Raw genomic sequence first — 24,958 nt, 5'->3', positions numbered from 1 at the left:
ATATATTATATAATATATTTTCTACATTTTTAAAACAATACGTTTTCTAAACAATGATATTCTGAGAAATTATTTTACATTTATCATGTACAATAGCATAGATATTACCATATGAAGTACGATAAAATGTAAAATGGTACGCGAGTTCTTCTTTTGCGTGCACCGCGCATGATGAATCGATGAAATAAATCGATGAAAGAAATTTCCTCGTTCGTTTTCATTTTTCGTATCTCCCGTGCTCATAAAAATAGCTGAGATCATATGGCGTTTTCCTTTTTCTTGCATATACGTGAAGCGATTCGTTTGACATGATCCGTGATGTGAAAGTTCTACGTAAAACGAAACGCAATGTCGAACAGCTACGCCGAACGCTCATAAAACGCAATTAGGCGCTACTAATAAAGCACTTCATATAACTAGTGTCTATGCACGATACGACTCATAAATTATATGTTAACACGAGACTAATTTTCTTGTCATTTGATATACGAAACATGTCCCGATAAATTAAACAATGTGAATTCGCAAATAATAATTGCTATTAATAAAATTAATGTTGTAAGATATTAAATATTTGATAATAATCTGCTTTTATGGAAAAAAATTTGCAAAAAGCATAATTATTTTTGAAAAATGTTTTTAACACTGGTAAATGTTTTCTAACACTGATAGGCATAAAAGTAGATAATTTTAATACAAAAAAAATCTTAAAAATATTTTTTTTCTGATTTTTGTGTAATTTTTTGCACTTTTATAAAATAGATATCATAAGTTTTAAGTTTCTAATAAATTAAATTAAATTAGTAAAATTTAATTATTAAAATATTATAAAATAAATCCACTAACATAATGTTATTTGATATCATATAGCAAAAGTAAAAAATATCTGCGTAGTTGCCCCCGCTCTCAATCAAAATTTAATGAATAAATTATATAATAATGCGCTCTCAAAATGTACAAAAAATTTTTTTTGCGGATTTTGAGAGCACATTATTATAAAAAGCGCATTATTATATAATTTATTCATTAAGATTTGATTAAGTGGAGGGGCCAGCTACAGACAAATGTAAATAAAAATTATATAAGAGTACTGCAAAATATAATAATTAAAAAATAGACATGAAATAATATTTTATAGTAGTAATATATTACTCCTAAAAATTTATTAATAAATGCTAATGCTGATTTATTAGTTATCAGATATTTGAATATTTTACTTGTTTAAGACATTATAAATACTAATGTATATTAATGACACTGACCTTCATCAAGTATATGTTAATCACAACAATCTGTGAAAAATGTTTCTACCCGATTTTAGCAGATATCATCTGTAACGACAATTTATTTCCGGAACATGGAACCGTCAATATGTCAAAATGATTAAAATCAAATGTTACAAGACAAGGTCATCCAGTATAGAAAAAGTATCTCTCTTAAAGGTGTTTGTTATATTATTTATTTAAAAGTGTTATGCTCGTATTTATCGATAAATAATTTTGTATTTAAACAATTATTCCAAATAATTGGATTTAGAAAAATATTAAATTTAATTTAATACATAAATAACAAAGAAATAATATTAAATGTAATAATGGACATTTAATTACGATTAAAAATCTCTTTTGTGAATTTTGTGATAAAATTGTAAAGCTTTTTCTTAATAAAAAATATATGTACTTTTATTAACTATGAAATTTGAGACATTAAATTTTGAAAAAAATTAAATTAAAAAAAAATGAAGATTATTATTTATATAGATATTTGTGTGATAATAAAAATTAAATTTAAAGAGAGATATTGAAAAGAAAGAATATAAGTTTTTAAATAATAAATAATATAAAATAAAAATTTTTCTAATTATGTTTTTATCTATAAATTTATTATAATTTGAATATAAATTAGATAAGATTAGATAAGAAAGAATAATTCGATAATTGTATGTCGTTAATAATAGCTATAATAAAAGGGAAAATATCGTGAAATGTCATTTATAAAAGGTCATATATAAATCAAATTTTGTCCTCTCAATGATTTCAAATATATATTCCTCAAAAATTCTTATAAAGAGTACTCAGGTCTATTTCTGAATAAACGAATTTCAGTTAATTTTTAAAAAGTTTAATAATTTTATCGACAAAATAATTAACAAGGCAGAGAATCAGATACAGATAAGCAAAAATATGCATTATATTTCATATAACAAACGAGAACTAACAACAAATGAACCTCACTTGGTTCGATAAGTAAATAACTGAACTAGATTAATACTAAATAATGGCTAGAGTAACTCTAGACCTTGATGAGACCTAAATCAAAAGCGGTAGGGTCACTGTTACTTGCAAAGTTTCAGAACCGTGTTCTGGTTAAAGTTATTACGGACATATTAATTACAGTAAACTATCGAGGAATACACGCGACACAACCTGATTTTATTGAGGTTTCGCGCAAAAGGGAAGAAGAAAATGAACAAACTGACTATTTCGTCGACTCCACGAAACATCAATCGAGAATCGATCCATACTCGCTAATAATGCACAACTGATACTACGGTCTATCTTATGTGGATATACGTGAACATTATTTCCCCACGGATATGCAAACTGATTTAATGTCAGTCAAGGCCACTGTTAATCTTCGTCTACTTGTATATCATCTATCTTGCACGCTCCTTTTGCGCTTTTTTGATGCAGTGTTATTATTGTATTCTACACTTCATATCGAATGGATTACCTTATGCAAATACGAAAATAAATCTCTCGAATTCGTGCTGAATCTTTTAAGTCGGAATATACATGTATGTATATGTATCTTTAAGTAGGAAAGATATATATTATTTTCCTTTTTAATTAGGGATTTCTTTATCCAATTCATTCTCGTTTTCACGCATAAAATTTAATAATCGAACTATTACTCACTATAATTTCATTTATCAATATATCAATTATTTATTATAACTTCATTTTTTCTATATTTATATAAACTCCAAAAATGTATAAAACTTTTCCTAATATAGAGTTTAAAAGATAAAGTTTTAATGTTTATTAAATGCTATATTAAGTTAAAAAAATGTAATTAATCGTAATTTCTTATTTCTAGCTAAAAGAAAATCTTTAAAATTCTAAAAAGAATCATAATTAAGTCATGCGAAAAATACCGCCTACTTAATATTTTAATAAGTCACTTTCTTCTTATATTTTCTTTTTATATTTTATTTTGTTTCCATAAAAGGAGTATCATCACGTTATCATCACGAATAAAAATTAAGCCGATTAAACTTCGTTTAAGATAAAATAAAAGTTTTAGTAGGACAATGTTTAAGGAAAAAAAGTCTCGCAAATTTATTTTAAATTTTCGTTAGACATATAGATAACAAAACTGCTTATGCAAATTAATTTTCACTGTAAAATTATTTTTTCGCAAAGAGAATAACATAATAATCAAGAATTGCCTACAAGAATTAACTAGATAAATACAAATAATTACATAAATCCTGAAAAAATTCAATAAATTTTTCAAATTTGAGTGATGGCAAATTTTGCTTATTTTTTGGACCTCGAATTTCAAACTTTTTTTAATGATAAATAGTACTATTTTTTAATGATAAATAGTACTTTTTTAATGATAAATAGTACTATAGTATAGTACTATAGTATAGTAGATGAAACATTAATCTCAGTAAAATTTCAAGATGAGCATAGACACGATTCCGGAGATACAAGGAAGTGAAAGCATCCCGATCTGTGAGAGGCAAGGGGACTCACATTAAAAAAGTACTCCAATCTGTAAGAGGCAAGGGGACTCACATTAAAAAAGCACTCCAATCTGTGAAAAGCGGCGTCAAATGTCAACTCCATCTATCTCGGGGAATTTTTATGCTAAACGAAACTAAGGTCATATTGAATCTGGCGTAAAAAAATCTATAAGAAACAATATATTTCACTTCGTTAAATATATTCCTATTTTATTCCTTGGTATGGACACTTGAAGAGTTTCATGTACTTTCATGAGTTGTAAGAAACTATCACTTTCATCTCTTCATATCTTCGCGCCTATACTCATATTGCTCATCTTAAAATTTCTCTAGAATTAATGTTACATTATATAATACTATTTGGCATTAAAAAAGTTTGAAATTCGAGGTTCAAAAAATGGTTAAAAAAACAGGTCTTTTTACTATCACTCTTTATTTTATTCTTGTTTTATTTAACAAATCAATTTAGTCCAACCTTAATTAATTAACTTTACAGAATATCATGGTGAAAAAGAAAATATCTTAACTGAAAATTACATTTGAGATAGTGACAAAGCTTTCCTCAAGATTAGAAGTAACTACAACGATACTGTTGATAGATTTAACAAAGGAAATTTTCTGTAGTAAAATAAATTGAGTCTAGACGAGAGAAAGAAAGATCTCAATTGCAATTTCGACTTCCGTAATAAATTCATGTAGTGCTATAATAATTCCTTCAATTTCTCTAAAAAAGAGCCTAATGTTTTCTAGAAAATAACGTAAATATTCGAAAAAATTATTTAATTAGTTTGAAAACATATTATATTATTATATTATTAAACTATAATATTATTAAACTATTATATATAATATTATTAAACTATTTATAATTAATATCATATATATAAAAAGAACGGTTTTGTTGAAGTATTAAAAATAGTAAAAATTTTGTTGAATACAGATCTGAAAATAATTTTATTGGACCATCAAAATAATTATGTAAAAAATTCAAACTGATTGCTAAAATGTCAAAACATTTTGCAACATTGATCACTACATTTGAAATTTCTACATAATTATTTTGATGGTTCAATAAAATTATTTTCAGATCTGAATTTAGCTAAATTTTTAGCTATATTCAAGTATATCAGTAAAATTATTCTTTCCATGCATATTTACATGTACATATACACACACATATCTATACAATGCATATTTTATTAATATTAACAAATCAATAGATTAACAGTTCCAAATGTAACTAGAAAATAAATCAGAATAAATTAGAAATTCAGAAGTGGAGATTAAATTCAAGATTAGCTATTTTTTAGCAACGCTAATATTATAATAAACAAATATAAGAAAAATTTACTAATGAATCAGTTTTAATTTAATAGAAAAACTAAATTTAATGTCCAATCTTGTTCAGCCATTGATACATCACATCTGTCATATTTATCTAATTATTTGACTAAAAAAAATCAATATTTATCGTTATACAAGAAAAAGTACTATAGATATTTAAAATTTAAAATTGATTAGATTGTCGCTCGCTTTTACTTTGTCTCTTTTTCTTCCGTATTGAGTTTTGCGTCAAAACAGCACGACACTTAACTCCCGACAGCAAAATCAAGAATGACATGATAATAACAACATGCATGCCAGGACGAATTATCGGCTTTGCCGTTGACGTCAAAACTGACGGGAATTTAAGTTACGTGAGCTTCACAAAATAATTACGGTCTATAATAGAATGATGCGCGGCTTAAATCGGCGCATTTCCGCTGCCAGACTACCGGGGAGACATTTTAATGCCGATCTGACGTAGTATCGTCCTAGTTGTCGCGCTTATGCGGACGCCGGGTTTCACACTACATCGCACACACATGAGGCCGTATTCAAGTATATAAGTATATACCTCGACGTGCACACCGATGTACATACGTACAATAATGCGCAGCGACCCTTTTCCCGTAAGAGAATCGATATTATCGATCGCCCGAAATGTCGTAGAAATGCGTCGCAGAGATTAACCCTGGATGAGTGACGTGAGAATGCGTGCAATGAACCTTACATGAGCAAATTATATTTTAGAACTTCCTGCGCGGGCATTAAAACGGGCAGCATTAAGTTTCCGTGGAACGTATTATTTTTTCTTTCTCAATAGAATATTCATGCGTGCTTTTGACATTTCTAGAATCGATCGGAATTAAATCTTAAATTGTTTGAACTTTAATAATTCTTCTATTACTTATGCAAATCTAAAAATATAGATTTATGTAAAATTTTATGTTAATTCTTCTCACTTGCAATTAATCTATCGCATGTTTTCTAATTTTTTGTTTTAAGAAAAACATAAAGCTGCATATATTATTTTAATTTCATTGTAAATAACAAGATGACTTGCTACCAATGCCAGATGTCAGATGAAATGTCTTAATAATTTTTTAATGATATTTTTATGTTAATAAAACATCGTTAAAATACTTTATTCTTTGGAAAATTGTGTTATATATAATTTTTAAATAGAACAATGTATGTTTATTTTAGAGAAATAAAAACATGTATTTTAGTATGTACATGTATTTTAAAATTATTCGGTCTGAGTTGTATCTGATACGTCTTAATTGTTTATTTATTGAAATGCAGTAGAGAAAATAAATAGTTGTATACATTGATTAAACATTAAAGTAACGTAATTGTTTTTGCACTTTTATTTTTTTATGTATATATTATTTTTTTATTGTAAATACAAAATGTAATTCACTGTAATTCCGTTTATCCTGATAATCAAAGTATGAAATATTTACATACATAATGAACGTGATCATCTCTGGGAGCACATAAACAAATTTTCGCATCGTTATTTTTCATGTTTTTACATTAGGAGATACCTAGTAAGATTATTGTATTATGATTTATCTGCCGATTTATTCCAGATAAGAAAAAGATCGAATTAATTAAATTCACATTACAGATTTGAGTACGATAGTATAGAATATATCGATGAAAAAATAGGGAAAAAGATAATTTTAATAGGCAGTTTGATTTAAAAAAAAAGAAAAAATATTATCATATGAAATATTGTAAAGACTTACGCAAGAATTTGATTTGCAATCACCACGTAAAGTGTATATTGTGATCAATTATGCTAATATTATTGTTTACTTAGACCTAATGATCTAGTAAGCTTTAGAATACTAATTCAATCGAATTTGATTGGTAAGTAAGCATCGAGTAATTATGCAAATATTTCAATGCGAAAGAAAACACGTATGCACGTAACATTACTTGCTACACACGCGTGAAATACTATTACACGATTGCTGTACATGTAGCACCTTTGTATGCTATTCCCGAGAGAAACCCTATTAAAAGGAGTAGAACAATTGCTGTTCCACATTTATTTCTCTTGCCATTTTATCAGATTAGCGTTATTCACTATTTCTGAAATGAAAATAAAAAAATGAATAAATAAAATATAAGGCACAAATGTATTCCTGGCGCATAACAACGATTATACAATGTTGTGTTGAAAAATGCATTGAAGCCAATATGAAGTGAGTAAACTTAAGTTATCGTGATTACAAGATTGTTCGCTTTGACATAGCTCGCATGATTTGGTTTAGATTTAGTGAGACGACAGAATGCGACATTCATAAACACAAATAAATAATAAAGTTAAATAATCTCTTCAGTAAATTATACAGATAGGTATATTGATTTGCTTGTCACATTGTGTTTAGTTTAATGCTGTCATAGTTACATCGAGTTTTCTAACTTATAACTACAACTGCAAATATTGTTATCACATTGTTAACAATTCACATATATATGAAAATAAACTTAAACACATGGCAAAAATATGGCAAAAATATGGCCACACAAATAGTTTTATGTATTTATCAAATTATTATTCAGGTAATAAGATGATATTTTTGTCATTTTGACAAAACAATAAATAACGTCACTTTATTGTCTAAGTAATAACTATATTAAAAAAAGAAATCTTTTTGTATAAAAACCTTTATAGTATTTAATAAGATGTAACTGACACTCCAGAATTTGCATTTTTTGTAAATATAATGTTACTCTCTAATGATTTAATAAACACAACTTTGAGGCTAAACTTTTCTGTTAATCTATAATTTAGTGTATTAAATGAATTATGAAATTTTTTCCAAGACTACAAGCTCTTTTATTTACATAATAAGCAGAAAAGTTTTCTTTTCATCTGTTACGCAACTCTATGCTTTGTTATTTAACTTACTCTTATTATCTCATGTGATATATGATGTATATAGTTTAAAGTCTTAAAGCGGAACGATTAATCCATGGCACAAACTTACTGTAAATTGAAACAGAAGATCCTGTTGCTAATAATATATCGAAACAACAGTGAGTAATAGTTTCTTATATTTTATTCTTGACCAAATCATTTACCGAACATGGGAGCAGAAAATTGATTGCTATAAATCATTCTACGCGCTAACGAGATTATAACGCGTCCCTTTTTGTTATATCATCATTGGATATTTCTCTTAAATTGATTTATTATATATGTAGTTTGCAAATTACTTTGTTTTCCAAACCGTAAGATTACACCGACAAAACATTTCAAAAATTCATACGTCCGTATATAAATAAAAATCGAATTTAATTGAAACAATTATCCAATTGCGACTTATATTGCGAATTATATTGCGTATTTTAACTGCACTGATTGTGAATGTAAAAAAGCTTATTTAGAAAGAAATCAAAAGAAAGAGTTTCAAATTATCCATAAACATATGATATCGTGTTGCCATTTGATAAAGTATCTTTTTGTAATAAATATACGTTTCAACTGTACAATTGCTATCATTTTGCAATTACTTGAAAAAGCTTTGTACTGTTTTATCTCACGAAACATCCAAAGCATTTTAACTAATACTATATATAAAAAAGATACCATTGAAAATATATAAGATATCCTTCAATCTATCTTTAGAAAAATAATTTTACAGGATATCTTATTTTCGATCTCTTCTTGTGTTTTGTGCAAGAATAAAATTGCAGTTAAATTCAGCGAATAATTCTGGCTTACTATTGTTGTTTTCGACATGATTATATGTAATAAATGATCAGCAGGTATATATGTAACGTAAGAGCTTTGTTTTGTCATAAAATCGTTCTCTTAAGTCGCGAATCAAGTGCTTGTAAATCGACCTTTCTCCAAGTAGTGTAGAATCTTATCGGTTTTTCAAACTGATAAAACATTCCAAGAGACGTAGGATAAAGTGATTGAGCATAAGGAATTGGAAAGACGGTTCAGTTGGCAAGACGCTTTAAGATTACGGGTTAAAGTGCCGGTGAACCTGGAAGCTTTTACGGTCCGCTGCCAAAGTACGCGTATATGCTACGTGAAACCGAAACATCTCCCATGTTTTATACTGAAGTTAAACTCAACTCCAAACTCCGGATATTCGTGTTTTCCGTTGGAATCGGACGAGGTTACAAAAGGAATATGCACTTTAATCCGTGTAGACTTTTTGTGCACTATTTGTGCATCAGCGAGGAAATCTGTCGCATTTTATCCGCCTTTCCCGCCACGCAACGTTTGCCTTTATCGCGAGTGGAAATGGAACGCTGCTGGTTGTGCAGTTACCCTGATTACTAGGACGGCATGAGTACACAACAATCTAACAGAGATCGTTACATGTGTGCATCACGCACTTTCTTTATAAATTAGAAAACAAATTAGAATATTGAATAATAACGTGACGAAATTAAACAAGACCATTTTTTCAAGAAAATTTAACTCGTTTCACATATAGCGCAAAGCCTATAGGATGACACGACATTGCCTCGAGATACAACTCTGTTATCACGAAACAGATCAAAGTTTTCGCACTTTGGTGCGGTGTAATGAGCATGCAAAGCACTCGAAGAAGAAATCAGAAAAATGGAACAACTACAACGCCTCGAGTCGCATTGAAATGTTTTCGGAAATTATCCTCTCGATATGATCTGAAAACTCACAATTCTAAAATCGATGGCATGAAGAGGGCTTCAATCACGAAAATGTATTATTCCTAAATTCAGATATATGCTCTCTTTGATATTTGTTCATACATTTCCGAATATTATTCTACAATATTTATCAGGATTTTATATACCATCGCATATTTTGAAAGATGTTTCTATATTACGATTACATTTTGTAAAATAATGAATAGGTAACATTTTATATTTCTATTCTCAATTTCAAAATTTTAAATTTGTTAACATTTATATTCTAACATTTATACCTACACGTAAAATGTCCTATTTAAAATGTATAATACTAAACAAAACCTGTGAAGCAATTTATTTGTACTATTAATTACTTTTTTTACTATTAATTATGTTTTTATGTCACTTTTTCTCTTATTTATCTTTCTTTAAATATATGATTGTAACATTATATGTATCTATTTTAAATCCACACATTTTACACGAAAAAAATTTTGTAGAAATATCTAAAATTTTACCGGATATGAATCTAAAAGTTAATTCTATTGAAAACTTAAACGATTACTGGAATATCAACATTTTTGCAACATAATTATTTTTGATGGTACAATTATTTTCAAATTTGTATCCAGCAAAATTTTAGAGTTCTCAGCACAATTTCGTTTTTTCCGTATAATTTTATCACATTATTGTCTATTTTTCATTTGTAAGGCATTTTCGTGTATTTATATTTATTTTAAAATACATTAAATAAAGCAGAATATTTTCAACATTTAATCAATTTATCAGAGAATCTATTAGAGAATAAAAATTTTTGTTCGAATCGTTCGAACAATCTCGATGTAATGAACTATCGCAACAATAATAGAATCAAGAAAGGACTTTATCACAAATTTGCCAACAACGGTGCACATGTGCCCACATTTAGGAACATCGTCTATGTTTAAAGGCACTAAATCGCAACGCGTGGGTGAGTCTGCGACGTTATTTAAATTTTCAATCTTATGCGGAATGAACTTCATGTTACAAAGGTATATTAAAATTTTTTAAAGATTTCGCAATCATCGTTGTTATGAAAAATCTTGTTAATTCATAGAATCATCGTAGAAATGAATTTAAAAAAAACATAAGATTATTAAAAATGTTTTATAAAAAATATTTTATAAGTTGAATTAATTATTTGTCACACACACACACACACACACACACACACACACACACACACACACACACACACACAGAGATAAAAAATTAATTGTATTAAAGTTTATTATATTTGTATTATAATATTTGTATTATATTTGTATTATAATTGTATTCAATTGTATTACTTTTTATATCAAAGAAGAATCCTTATAATTGCGATTTCAATTCGGTAATCTTGCTATTTAATTTAAGCGAAAATTGCTAAAATAGAAACAACAAAATAAGTTTAAATTGAAAATAATTTGTGCTTTGGGAAAACGTGATTAAAGTACGAACAAAATTAAAGTAGTACTTGATGATGTAGATCCAATAGTATTTCACTATTACGAAAATACGATAATATTTTAAACAGCGTACTGAGTTTATTTGTTTTCTAATGCAATCAATCGAGATAATTCTATCGATTCCATTTCTCGTATTAGAAAATATAAAAGTGCACTATTATAAAATGAAACCATCGCAAAGCGCCTAATCTAATTTACCTGGCAAAGTTAAGTTGCGGTTTTACCATATACATGCTTCATATGAATAAAACAGGAATTTATATAACTCACGTGCAAAAAATTGGGATATCATTGAGTTAATTATAAATAGAGTCAATGGATTCGCGAATCGTACGATCGTATCATGCCTAAGATTAATAAGATGCAAGTTAATTATTTAATTATATTAGCAGTCCATTGCAATATGATAAAATTAAGCATTTTGGTAATCATGCAAAACATATTGCTGATAGCAACTGCGTTAGAAATATTTATTTGTATATTGAAAGAACAATTTGATTCTAAAGTATTAAAAAATTTAGTTATAAATACAGATGTGAAAATAACTTTCTTGGATTATTAAAATAATTATGTAGAGAACTCAACCATGATGAGCAAACAAGTTTTAACATTCTAATAACCAGTAAATTTAAATGTTCTACATAACTATTTTAATAGTTCAACAAAATTTATTTTTAGATTTATTCTAGCTGAATTTTTACATACTGCAGCAAAACCGTTTTCCATGTATTTATCGAAAATTTAGACGAAATCTGAGAAAACTCTAGTTTATTCATAATTTCATCATTTTTACCAGACTATCGAAATTTGATTATAAACGAATGAGATATTTGATACTTCAGGTCATGTTAATAAGCACGGAAAGAACGATTTTGCTGAAATATTTAAAATTTCAGCAGAACAAACCCGAGAATAACTTTGTTGGACTATTAAAATAATTATACAAGAAATTCGAACATGATAGAATGCTGCAAAAAGTTTTGACATTTTAGTAATCAGCTTGAGCATTCTACATAATTGTTTTAATGATTCCAATAAAATTACTTCTCATCTACATATATCTAGCTAAATTTTTAAATACTTCAAGCAAACTGATCTTTTCATGCACACAGCCACTTATTATTCATGATTATATAAGAATAAATTTTCAAAGTTATACTCCAAGTTAAAATTCTACTATTGCTCAGAGATTGCGACGATCAGTCGACTCCATTTTGTACGATTCGTTCTCCTCAGACTTTTATTATATGATAGCCAATTTTACACGAAGTTAATTGAATTTATAAACGCTTGCAATAAGGCGATTCATAAGATATTCAGCGCGTGAATGTGTTTCATATCGTCCCGCCGGCAATTTCACTGGAGTGCTTAATAAACGGCGGTTCATTCTCGGACGTTGGCCTTGCAAATAGTTCAGATCGTAGCATCCTTCGTGATGCAGTAGGCACGGATATGTATTGACATGCGATGAATCATTAATGCCGACTCGTGCCGAGCGCGCATTTACGCCCGAGGTGCGCTTTCAATTAGGCCGATAAAATCACGCAATCTGTTATCCTCATGAGCGTCATACGCGATAGAGAAAAACATTAGCCGTGAGATGCGCGCGTAATAAATTAATATTTGCAGTGAAAACATCGATCGTATTCGCATAGGCAGCTCGCTTGGTGATCGCGAAATTGCACTCGGACATAATATTTATTAAATGTAGTAATAGAATTTGCATCTCGCGTGAGTAAAACTTGAATACCGATGGTGTAATAGAATTCTTGAGCAACGCCCGCAGGTAGTATCTCCGACCGCGTATTTTTTTGAACATGAAGATAAACGCACGTTTTATAATTAAGAAAAGTCATGCTTAATTCAATAATCAAGGAAATATAATGAACTTAATAATATTTGAAGAAAAAAGATATTAAAGTAATGACTTAGTAGCATTAATATGATATATTAATTAATTAAAATTTATTAATTAAAATATTTTAAGTTAAGTATACTAATTAAAATGTATTAATTATTTTCCATTAGAAAAATTATTATTAATCAGTATTTTGAAATATAACATTATTTTTGTGTATAATTCTTATCTTTGAATTTAATACAGCAATTAAAGAAACGTATGATTGATCAGAGATGTCATGTGTGTAATATTCGAATCATTTTACTAAATATTATAAAATATTTAATAATATGGAATTTGTATGCGGAAGCGTGAAATTTATATAAAATTTTAGTTATCCATAACAAGGAATAATTAAAATATTTGCAATAAATCAAGCTCTCATTTGTTACATGAATGAAAAACAAAATTACCCTTTATTTATTGTTCATAATATGTTTTCGCTATGAAATATTAAAATCTGCAGACAATTTCATAATTGATATAGCACGTAGTTTCATTAAACGTAGTTTTATATCACTCTGAATTACTTGATAAATTACTGAGACATTGTCTTTCTCTGGTATTTCATTTTCATAAATATTTGGACTTACTTACTGATTTAGCTCGTGATGTATCATGAACAAATGTAATTTATCAATATATCGAAACGAAAAAAGAAATTTTATACCTATTACGATACGCACAGATGAGTAACCTAATCGTGACAATTTTATGTACTTTTATCATGATATACCTGGTGAGCAAAAAGAGAAAAAAGAGCAACACATCTTAACTGCGATATGGTACCCGGCTATAACTGTGAAAAGTCACGTTTGACCTTATCAGCCTACATAAAAAGCTCGTAATTTAGGTAAATGACAATCGATAGCTATTCTAAGGCACGTGTTAACATAAGTGCACACTTTGACAAATAGTAATGTATTATATGGAAAATGTATGAACGTCAGAACGTTCGTGTTTGCAAGACCTTATCACATACGGATGGTTTATGATTGACTTTCCTGATCTCCAAATCTACCAGCCTTTGGAAATACTTAAATTTTTATTCTGCTCATTAAGTGCTTATCATGATTATGTATATGAAGCAATAAGATTGCTTCTAAAGATAAGAAACGAGATGAGACATTAATGTTATAATCAATTTCTATTTTACTTCATCCTTCTAGCTTCGAAATAATATATTGTAGAAACAGCAATATTCAAAACCATATTTTGAAATAATTTATAGCAACTACACACGCAAGTTATTTTTATTTAAATTGTTTGTAATTACGAAAATTGATTGTATTATAAAAAGAAAATTTCTTTATACAAAGATATCAAGTTTTGATAATCAATTTTGAAATATATATGCATACATGATCAATAAAAAAAAGGTTGTTTTTATATATAAGAATGCAGGCCTTTAATTTTTGAATAATAGAAAAAGGGAACGATTATTTTCATATAATTGCAGACACAAAAAGCATATCAAAAGAATATTAAAGTTAACTCCCACAGGACATCGATCATGACATTTTCTGCTGAATTAACTGTTTCTGTAAAATTTGATTTAAAGTTATGGCTGTACGAGGTAGGTTTTCTAGAAAAGTTGCTCACCTTCAATATAACGAAATCCCGATGGAGAAGGATTCCTTTTGATGTCACCGAAGAAAATCCCGCGGGATACACGGGAAAAATGTGAACGAAGAAAAATGAAAAGCGTTTTGAGACCCGACTACCCGAAGATGAACGTGGTTTTTCTCGATCGCGCACTCAATCACTACATATCCTTCCACCTGCGAATAAAGGTCAGTGATTCATCCAGTTTATCGGAAATTTTGCATCGCGTTATCTCGCGTTATTCATGTTCTCTCATAAATTTTTTTCAGGCATTTTCGCGAATGGTGAAGATGTCTATAAACGAATCGTGATAATCACAAGCACTTTCATTTGTCTTTATCAAATATTTGCATTCATGTGCAACACGAACGCGAATAATATAAGATCTACACAGAAAATTGTAGAAGCAAGATCTAAATTGTAGAAATAATTGTTTATAAACGCTCATTATAATGACTGTAAAATAGAACCATATTTTTATCCTGATAAAATTTTGATAATCATACCTCAAATTTTTCACATTTTTACTTAAACATTAAATTCTTAAATATGTTTTTAAAATTATGAAAATTCTGCAATTATATGAAAAGAATAATTTTGATGCAACCAGTTTGACATCTTATATAATTATTTTGGTGGTCCAACAAAATTATTTTTAAATTTGTACTTAGCTTTTTAAAAAATTTTAGATGCTGAAGCAAAATCATCCTTTTCATACATATAAATAAGAATGTTCAAAAACAGGTTTAGAAAGAATTAAATATGTCACAAATGTATATTAAATACATAAATAATCTTATAATTTCCTTAAAAATCAATTAATATATGCACTATACACTAAAAAATAATCAGAAAAATAAAAAATTAATAAAGGATTTTAAAGATACACTGTCACATATGCCAAAGCACAATCTTAAGAATTCATTAAAATAAAGTAAATGTCTTAAATCATTATACATGGACGCAACCACGATGTTATATATCTACAACGAGGTAAATGAGGTCAAAAAGAGGTAGGTCAGTAAATATGACCTCGGTCTGACGTAATCTCGGTCTTAGCCACCATCGTGTGGCTAAGTTGATGCTCCAAGTTGACAAGTCCTATGTTTTGTTCAATTCGTCATATCTAACTATAACTTAGCGTTCTACTAAGTTTCACTTGTACAATTTAACACGTCGTAAGTCTTTAAACGTTGCAAATAACGTAATAAAAATTACAGTTTTCAAATCGAAAGAGGATGCTATTTTTTTTATTTCCAAAAACGTGGAAAGTTAATAATAATTTTGTTATAAAGAACATTCATAAAAAAATGTGCACAGTTCATTATAAAAATTATTAATTTTGTAAATAAAATTTTACGATGGAACTCATATCGGAGCTTTCATGATATACGATCAATTAGTTGCACATGTGAAACATCACACATACTTGATATAAATAATGAATATTTGAAAAAGTAAGAAGTTTTTATAAAAAAATCGATCGTGCAATAAAAAATGAATAGCATTTCGATCGTTGCAGCTCGTTGCACGTGTAACAGGTAAATTTATTGCAGGATTATTCATTTTTTTTCATATTCGATATTATTTCATGATTATAATATCACAAACGTAAATTTTTATAAAACTTTTATGAAGTAATTTTTATGAAGTAAAAATACAATATAAAAATAATATTAAAAAAATATTTCTTGAAAATTTAGTAATAAAGTACATTCAGTAAGAAAGTCATTTGCATAAAAAAAACGTTCTGTAGATGAACTTTAATCTTATTGTTAGAATTATCTTACAAATCATCAGTAAATATTTCCCGCTAAACACTAAAATTTTTTTTCTATAATTTAAAAAAAAATTTTTAAATAGGTTCAATTTTTAAACTTATTCACAATAAAACTAATACAAATCATTATAAAGAGCGCAATCTATCTCACTCTACATCTGACATGTAAAATTAAAATTTTTTTATTTCTGACTGTCGTAAAGTCCAAACGTGTCGAAAGAGAAACACGATACTAATTACGTTAAAAAATGAAGACGATGACGATGTTAAGAAATAATCGAAGATCAGGAAGATCACGAATGTAATGCGCGCGGGAAACGCTCACGGCGCGATAGATCGCGATACACGCTCGGTCAATTCCTCTTTTTACCGCGAGAACTCGCGGGATATTCGCCTCTACTGAAAATGCACACCATACACGGATCCAGATATGAGACGCGTGCGTAACGCCTGATACGGAGGAAGCGCAGCCACTGAGCGCCGAGGGGTTGCCGCGCGGTAGGCACCCTCGACACAGGCTGCTTCACTGGAACTAGTGGCAATAGTGGGGTTGATCAGGGCTGATTCGTAACTTGCACGAGCCCTGCGTGGGCGAGAACTTTACAAATACATTGAGTTATAAGAAAAAAAAAATCAACTTTTTGTTCTTTTTCGTTGCAACTTTAAATTAAATTTAATTCATTTTCATCATGAGAAAACGTTATTGAGACACGCAATCAAAAAACTGTAACGCATAAAAGTTTTGCACGGTAGTAAATTGAAATCGATGAAGTTATTGGTGCCTGATATTAAAATCCATCGTGAGATAGAAGAAAAGTTTGGTCTGGAAATGTCTAAAGTATCGACATGAATAAATATGCACCCATAAAACATTCGCCCCTACTGATTTGACGCTTGCGCTCCAAGCATAATGAAATCTCACCGTACGGAGCCACTTGTCCGACCGTCACCTTTCACGTTACAAACTTTTGTAACTTTATTCGAACACATTTGTCAAAATCCAACAAAGCACAACGTCATCGAGGAAAGTTTCGAGTTTTTATATTTGCGGATCTGGTGTGCGCCAGCAGAAAATATGTTTGTATGTTTAACATTTGCGTTGCGAAATATCGCAAAACTTTAACGAGCTGAAAATTTTTAATTTCCTTTTTAATATAACAGGTATACATAATTTAATAGATTTACTTTAACTGTTTTTAGTTTCAATTATTTTATCATTTTTAGACTCTTGTCAAAATAAATTTAATAATTTATAAAAATTTTGTTCAAAACACAATGATTATTCGCTCTTTTCGAACGTTGAAAAGAGCGAACAATCATTGTGTTGTGTGTGTGTGTGTGTGTGTGTGTGTGTGTGTGTGTGTGTGTGTGTGTGTGTGTGTGTGTGTCATAATATTAATTCTATGTAATATCCTAATGATGTAATTAATAATATTTTATGATTTATTGTAATGTAAAAGGTACTTTTATGATAATGTCAATTTTCAATGAAATTATATTAATTATTATAATATAAGTCATCAATTTGATGTAATTGAAATTACACCTCATCAGAATGTAAATCATATATTCTTATCATATGTAAATTAATAGAATATGTCAATTATCACAAACCATATTATTTTAAAATTAATTATAATTTATTTTATTAATTATAATTTATATTATATCTTTTAACATAAATTAAAATATCAATCCTTCATAACGTTACCATATTCATATAAATATGCTTCAGTTAAAAAGTATCGTTGCTGATAAGATAAATAGATAGCATTTTATGTTTCATAATTAATGTAGGTACTTTTAAATCTTGAAAATTCTCAAGAATAAAATTAAAGTGCAATCTATTGTCTTAATGAATTTCTATCTATGACTAATGAAAAAGTGATTGGAAACGGGATAAAACAATATATCTCAACCGCGTAAAAATCGAAAAGCTTTATTCTTCCAAACGTTGACGTCAATGCGCGTTTCTATCAAAACAAAAATCCGTCTACAGGATATTTCATGACTACAGAGGTTCCACCAATGGTTTGAGATTAAAACTCATTCCTTTATCAATTTGATTAGCAGAGAGAAAGCGTTATAAACTTTTACACTTCATTGCGAGAGATGAATCTTCGATTTGAAATAATCGCTTCGTGCAATGTTATCGTTTATCTGTAACTTTATTTCTATTTCTTCTCTCTCTAAAAAAGATAAAATCTGTTTTATAATTAATGGATAAATAAGTGGATGAATCATAAGTTAAATTATTATTAAACGCTTCTAAATTTTTTTTCAAATCGATGACTTAAGATAATTTAGAATTTAAAAAACAAAAAATAAAGTATTAAGTTCTTCAACATTAAAATATGAATAAAGTAAAATTAGATTTTTTTTATAAAAGTAATAAATCTAATGTAATAATTTTTAATAAATGCACAATAATGCGCATTACAAAGAAATTATTTAATCTAATATATAACATTATCTAATATATAAAATTAGAGAAAATAATATTGCATTGATTCATTATTTTTGATTATTTTTACTATTAATTTTTTAACGTATTTTTTAATGAAATTTCCATCTAATCGTGTTTAAATGATATATAATAGGAACAATAATCCTACTCATTCTAATGTATGTAAACATAGTACATATGCATACGATTCTATAAGTACAATAATTATACATATAAAAAAGTCATGGACATCTATTTGCTGTAATTTATTTTTTCAATTAGAGCTACGTGTATTAGGAGATTGCTGATGACCCACAATAGGAAATCTTTGATCTTTGATATATATAATTTGTGATCTATTTCAATATTGTCTACAAATGTGCACCGTGTAGCTTTGACGCGCACAGTGCATTCACTATAAAATTGCACCCATTGTACCGTTGCACAATAAAAAGCGAAAGAAAAGAAGAAAAGCAAAGGCTGCATCACGTAATATGTTTTCAAGTTATAGCAAAACTATTCAATTTTGCTGAATAAATCGCAACTATAAATAAAATATTATATTTCCTATACGTATTTAAATAACCTTTAATGATGCGTGATACATAAAATCGTTAAAAATCATTTAAATTTCAAAAAGTACAAATTACTAATTCTCTTAATTTTGAAATTTCTCCTTAAAAACTACTTATCATGTAAATTTTATTTTACATTTTTAATTATTTCTTTATTAAAAATTACTTTCTTTTCAATTTTCTTTCAAATTTTTAAATCTTCTTTAAAATAAAATTCTTTTTACAATACAAAGTTGAAGAAATGCTTATTCGATTTTATTTCTATAGTCTATCCTGTAAAAATAATTTATTTATTAATTGTATGAATATTATATAGACTTCAAATTTTTTCGATTTATTTACGTAATATTTTTTTTCAAATATGTATAATCTTTTATAGATAATAGTATTGTAGATGAATATAACACTTTCAATATCCGTGAATATCACAGCTTTCTTGTCGGATTATTGAATCGATGATATTATACCTCTGTTAATAAGAGCGATTTAGTGAGCTGAATACTATAGTTATTGAATGTTCACGTAGCGTCAACTGGATCAAGGTTGAATAATCCGAATGTTAAAGTTATAGGGAATATACGCATGAAGATATATAGTATATAAGTTATAAACTGTTATAAAATAGAGCTTGCACTTCGCGAGAAAATTACATGTGCAATAATAAATGTGTTGAAATGTGGTTTTTAGAGGCATGTAGTTCCCATATATATATATATATATATATTCGAATGTTTTGTGTCTAATGAGCTTTATTAAAGGACACTTGAAAAAAATATCTTCACAAGAATATTTTTAGAAACAAGGGACCTTTCAAAAAAGGAGAAAATCTTTATTAATAAAATCAAAATAAAATCATTTTTTTATATTTAGGAAATTTTTTTGATTTTTCTCATGATGAATGTTTTTGCAATTTATTTTTTCTTACAACGTAATTTCTTATTTGAGCATACATGTAACATCTATACGTGCAATTATAATAATATCATTTGATAGACATATCGATATATTAAAACTTATTTATTGCATGATTAAAAATGCTTTATAAATCGTTTGTAGGTATTACATCTTTAGTAAAAAGATCTATTGTATTTGCAAGGATTACGGTAAGCTGATGCATTATCAAATTACTTTGCGAACTATATACGTAGACGGAAAAAATTCGCGTGCGAAAAAATGAATAAAAATAGGTTTTTTATGAAGATATTATAGGTACATTCCACAGTTAAATTAAATATTCCATTAGGCTTAATTAATTGGAAATAATCACGTGTAATCTTGTTTTTTTCGAACTATGCTGGTGTATGATCAATAAAATCGCTTCTACGACAAGTGTTTCTTACAATTACAGAATTGTAATTTGCGCATCTACCATTGAATTTTTATTTCGTGTTTATTAAAGAAGAGTACACTTCACTAGGTTTTAAGAAACATATGATTCTCTCTTCTCGATATAATAACAGGCGGAGATAATACAATAGCAAAAGAATTGCGACAGAAAACAGCGAACGTATAAACATCCCAGCAAAAACAAAGATTTTTTTTAATTAAACCGTTACCTGTGCATTTATTGCTTCTTCGCATGACGCAAATGCAAAGAACAACTGCACATCAGAAATGTGTGATTCTTAAAACCGGTGCCGTCGTATTTTATTTTTAAATATCGCGAAGTTTAAAACATCGTAATGTTTAAAATATTGTAATGTTTAAAACATCATAATGTTTGAAACATCATTTTTATTAAAATAAAATATATTTAAGGAGCCTTTTGATTAGAAATCTAACACATTATCTTAACCGCTAAATTCAAAAATTACACGTTAAATAAAAAGATGATTCTTTGAAGTCATATAGTATGCGTTAAATTCCATGTAAATATACATGCAATTAATTATTTTGTCAAAAATCATCAATTTGTTTATGGTAATTCTTGTGAAAAAAATACTAAAAATTTGGAAAAGAAAAACACCAAAAATTAGATGTTAACATTCAATTTTCAGTATTTTTTCGAAATTTTTAATTTTCTTCCGTAACGTAATGTCAACAACTACAGTTAATAAATTATTGTGATTATAGAATTATTTTCTTTTTTTTATGCACATAATCAATAAAGCTTTTAGCTATAAAAAGCATAATAAAAATATGACGGCTTCTTGATTGTTTTATTAAATATGTTATCGCGAAATAAAATTTGATATACAATAAAACTGAAAATTTAAAAAACAAAAAAATATAATGATGTCTTAGCTTATTTACATACTTTATTAAATAGCTATCTTAATTGCTTCACATGTACATATGTCGCGATCGATAAAATTCATTAAATTCGTGAATCTCTATACACTTTTATCTAATTCTAAAGAAATTCTAGAGGCGTCATTAAAGCGGTCTAAAGCGAGACGCCATAAAAATGAAATAAACGAAAAATTACATCTGTAGCAATAAAATAATTATTCGGTATCATTGAATAATGAAGGCAATTACCAATTTTATGATGTTGTTTCAGATAAGAAACATCATTTTATTGCCATTAATTATATAAAACCTTATACTTCTTTTAGCATGGCGAGAGCATGGTGGTCCATTTTTATCTTCTTAGAAACTACTTCGTAGAAATAAATCTATCTAATATTATAAAACATTAATATAAACATTTAAAAATTTAAGACATTCTTTTAGATTGTAGACACATAAAATATTTCCATAATATAAAAAATAATAAAAATATAATTTTTCTTATAACGCTAAAATATATTTTTTGCAGAAATTGTGTAGCAAAAATTTTAAACAGTTTATTTTTCACAAATTAAATTTCTTTTTTTTTTTCCTTTATTTCTAAGATCTTAATCCATATTATAAAGTATAAGCTTAAAGAAATGCTACATGTAATTTCTATAATAAATTAAGAAAATTTTCTAAATAATATTACAGTTTGAAAGAAATTTATGCTACTTTCGGATAACGTAACTTATAATTTAAAACAAAAATTACTCAAAATATTATTCAGAAAATATCCTCCTTTGCAAATTGAATATAAATTTTAATCTCACATGTGTAAATAAATCAGATATTTTTTTTTCGCAACAAGAACGTTTAACAATTTAAATTATACACAATAACAACTTTCTCACTATTTTATTTTTTGAATGAGGAGCCATTTCTATTAACTTAAATTAACTTTCTCAATTTAATTTATTCATCATCTTTTTTTAATTAGAAAAAATGAAGAGTAAGTTGAATTGAGATTAAAATTAATCTACATTGGAAACAAGCATTAATAAGAGTAACTTGCTATTCAGATGTCATATATTACTTAACTCGACAGGGTGATTACAAAAGAAACGTGTTAGACAACAGAAACGTTTTCTGAAAGCTGCCAGCTTCAGTATAAGCAAACTGAATCGTACAGAATCGAGCGGGCAATGTGCAGGAAGGAAATAAGAGAGAAGTTTTCAGGTCAGGTTAAAAAGCTCTCTCGATTATTGGTCTAAGGTTATGTTGGTGTAAGGCTCCGTCAATCTTTATTGTGCTCAACATTGCGACAAGCCATTGAGAGCGGCACCGAATAAACGAAGAAAATTACTAGGTTCTGGAAATAGGACTGAATTTTTATGTAACGACGAAATTTGTAAAGAATTGAACGAAGTTTTTAAAGAATAACGCAAGTCAAATAAATCCTGGCTTTACTGAAATGTGTTCCTTATATAAAAGAAAAGTAAAACTTATAAGTATATGTAGAATTTTTGATGTATGAATTTTCTATATAAATGCATGAGATAAATCCCATATCAACTTTATTTTCTTTTTCTCTGACGAAGTCGGTAGTACTGATACTTTGAAAATTTAGTTTCGATATATTTGACTCTATCTGAATAATATATAATATATTATATTTAAAAATCAATTTTTAAACTTATATACTTCTTAAAGAAAGACTCTGTATTTTTATTATAGCATAATCATTTAATATCATTTACTTTTTATAAAAAATAATTTATACATTATTTACTATTTATATTTAATGTAATTTATCATAGAGTATCTCTTCTAATTTTCCATACTTTAACAATATGTGCAATAAGGTAAGAAAAAAACGTTATATAAATATATGTCCTAAAATGCTTTATTAAAAAGTTATTAAAAAATATGAAATCTGCAAGAAACAATTTCATCTTACTTTATACATACCCATATATTACAATTGAACTGACATTGACAAACTGTTTCTCGAATAGCATATGGATTTTCATATGATTGTACATGACTGTTACGAAAATTGAAAAACGCCGTTTCTCATAAACACATGTCAGTCCATTACATCGATGTCAAACTTAGCCATAGGTGGACGGCATTTTAAAATGAAAAATTCTTGTTAAAAATGAAAAATTATTCCTTGCAGATTTCATATTTTTACTATATAATTTTTTAATAAAACATTAGAACTTACGTTTATGTAACTTTTTTCTTACTTCGGCTCAAAATACATTGTTAAAATTTGTACGGAAAACCAGCGTCCTGTACAAGAGTAAAGAATATTAATTAACAAAGTTAATTATCGAAAGTAAAGTTTCTAATTAATATACTTTAATCCCATAATTGTATAGAGTTATATCATGTGTGCCTTCAGCAAGGTTGGAGATACTTTCCGATAACCTTGCATTTCCAAGCTCAACTCTAATTTTGTTAAAATCGAAATTTCCTATATGTTGTAGTAATTCAACTGTAATTTTCGTACCAAACACGTACATCAAGTATGTAAAGCACGCGAAGCCACAATTTCGTTTTATCATTGTAATTTTGAAAGCATTTCCTATTAAAATACAATTCACTCCAGCTAGTGATTTAAAATTATTACAAGTTTCATCAAAAAAGATATTCTAATTTTAACATACTATTGTACTTTAAAATATTAAAATCTTTATGTTAAAAGCCACCAAAATGTGATATTCTTAATATCGAGTTGAAAATTGTATGTTAATATTATAACAGAAAAGTGTTAGATATTGAAAGAAATTAAAATCTATATTGACACAAACTTGCAAATAAAATAAAATTTCGTCCCATTTTTGGTTACTTTAACCACTTATACTTTTATATTTTGAAATTTTTCAAATATCCTGCCTCCCCCCCCTCTCTCTCTCTCTCTCTCTCTCTCTCTCTCTCTTTCTCTCTCAGACCGATACACTGAGAGAAAGGATTTTGTTAATTTAACAAGCCAGTACCTTTAACTGGTAATCGGTAAATATGACAACAAATTTTGTTGTTGTGATTTGCTGCTAGTCTGCTATACCAACTAATTATTAGTTAACAGAAGCAAATAAAGAATCTAACCTATTTGTTGGATAAATTTTAGACTCGTTTACATAGAAATTTGTAGATGATCGTGGATCTTAAGTCGTAGGAAACCGACCAAGCACAGTCTAATATAGGAAAAAAAC

At 27.7% G+C, this 24,958-nt stretch overlaps 1 protein-coding gene across 2 annotated transcripts in view; it reads right to left on the bottom strand.

Moving 5' to 3' along the window:
- Positions 1-24,958, bottom strand: part of LOC108686376 — a 117,081-nt gene that overhangs the window by 67,728 nt on the left and 24,395 nt on the right. Inside the window, exon 1 of one of the 2 annotated variants that reach the window (XM_018191667.1) lies at positions 14,720-14,783. The exons of the other annotated variant lie outside the window; for it this stretch is intronic. The gene's annotated coding sequence lies outside the window, so the exon portion shown is untranslated. Of the gene's footprint in view, positions 1-14,719; positions 14,784-24,958 lie in introns of those variants that run through there. 2 annotated transcript variants of the gene reach the window in all.

Source organism: Atta colombica, unplaced genomic scaffold (assembly GCF_001594045.1).
Source record: "Atta colombica isolate Treedump-2 unplaced genomic scaffold, Acol1.0 scaffold100, whole genome shotgun sequence".
Lineage (NCBI taxonomy): Eukaryota > Metazoa > Arthropoda > Insecta > Hymenoptera > Formicidae > Atta > Atta colombica.
This window is presented reverse-complemented; position numbering and strand designations above follow the sequence as displayed.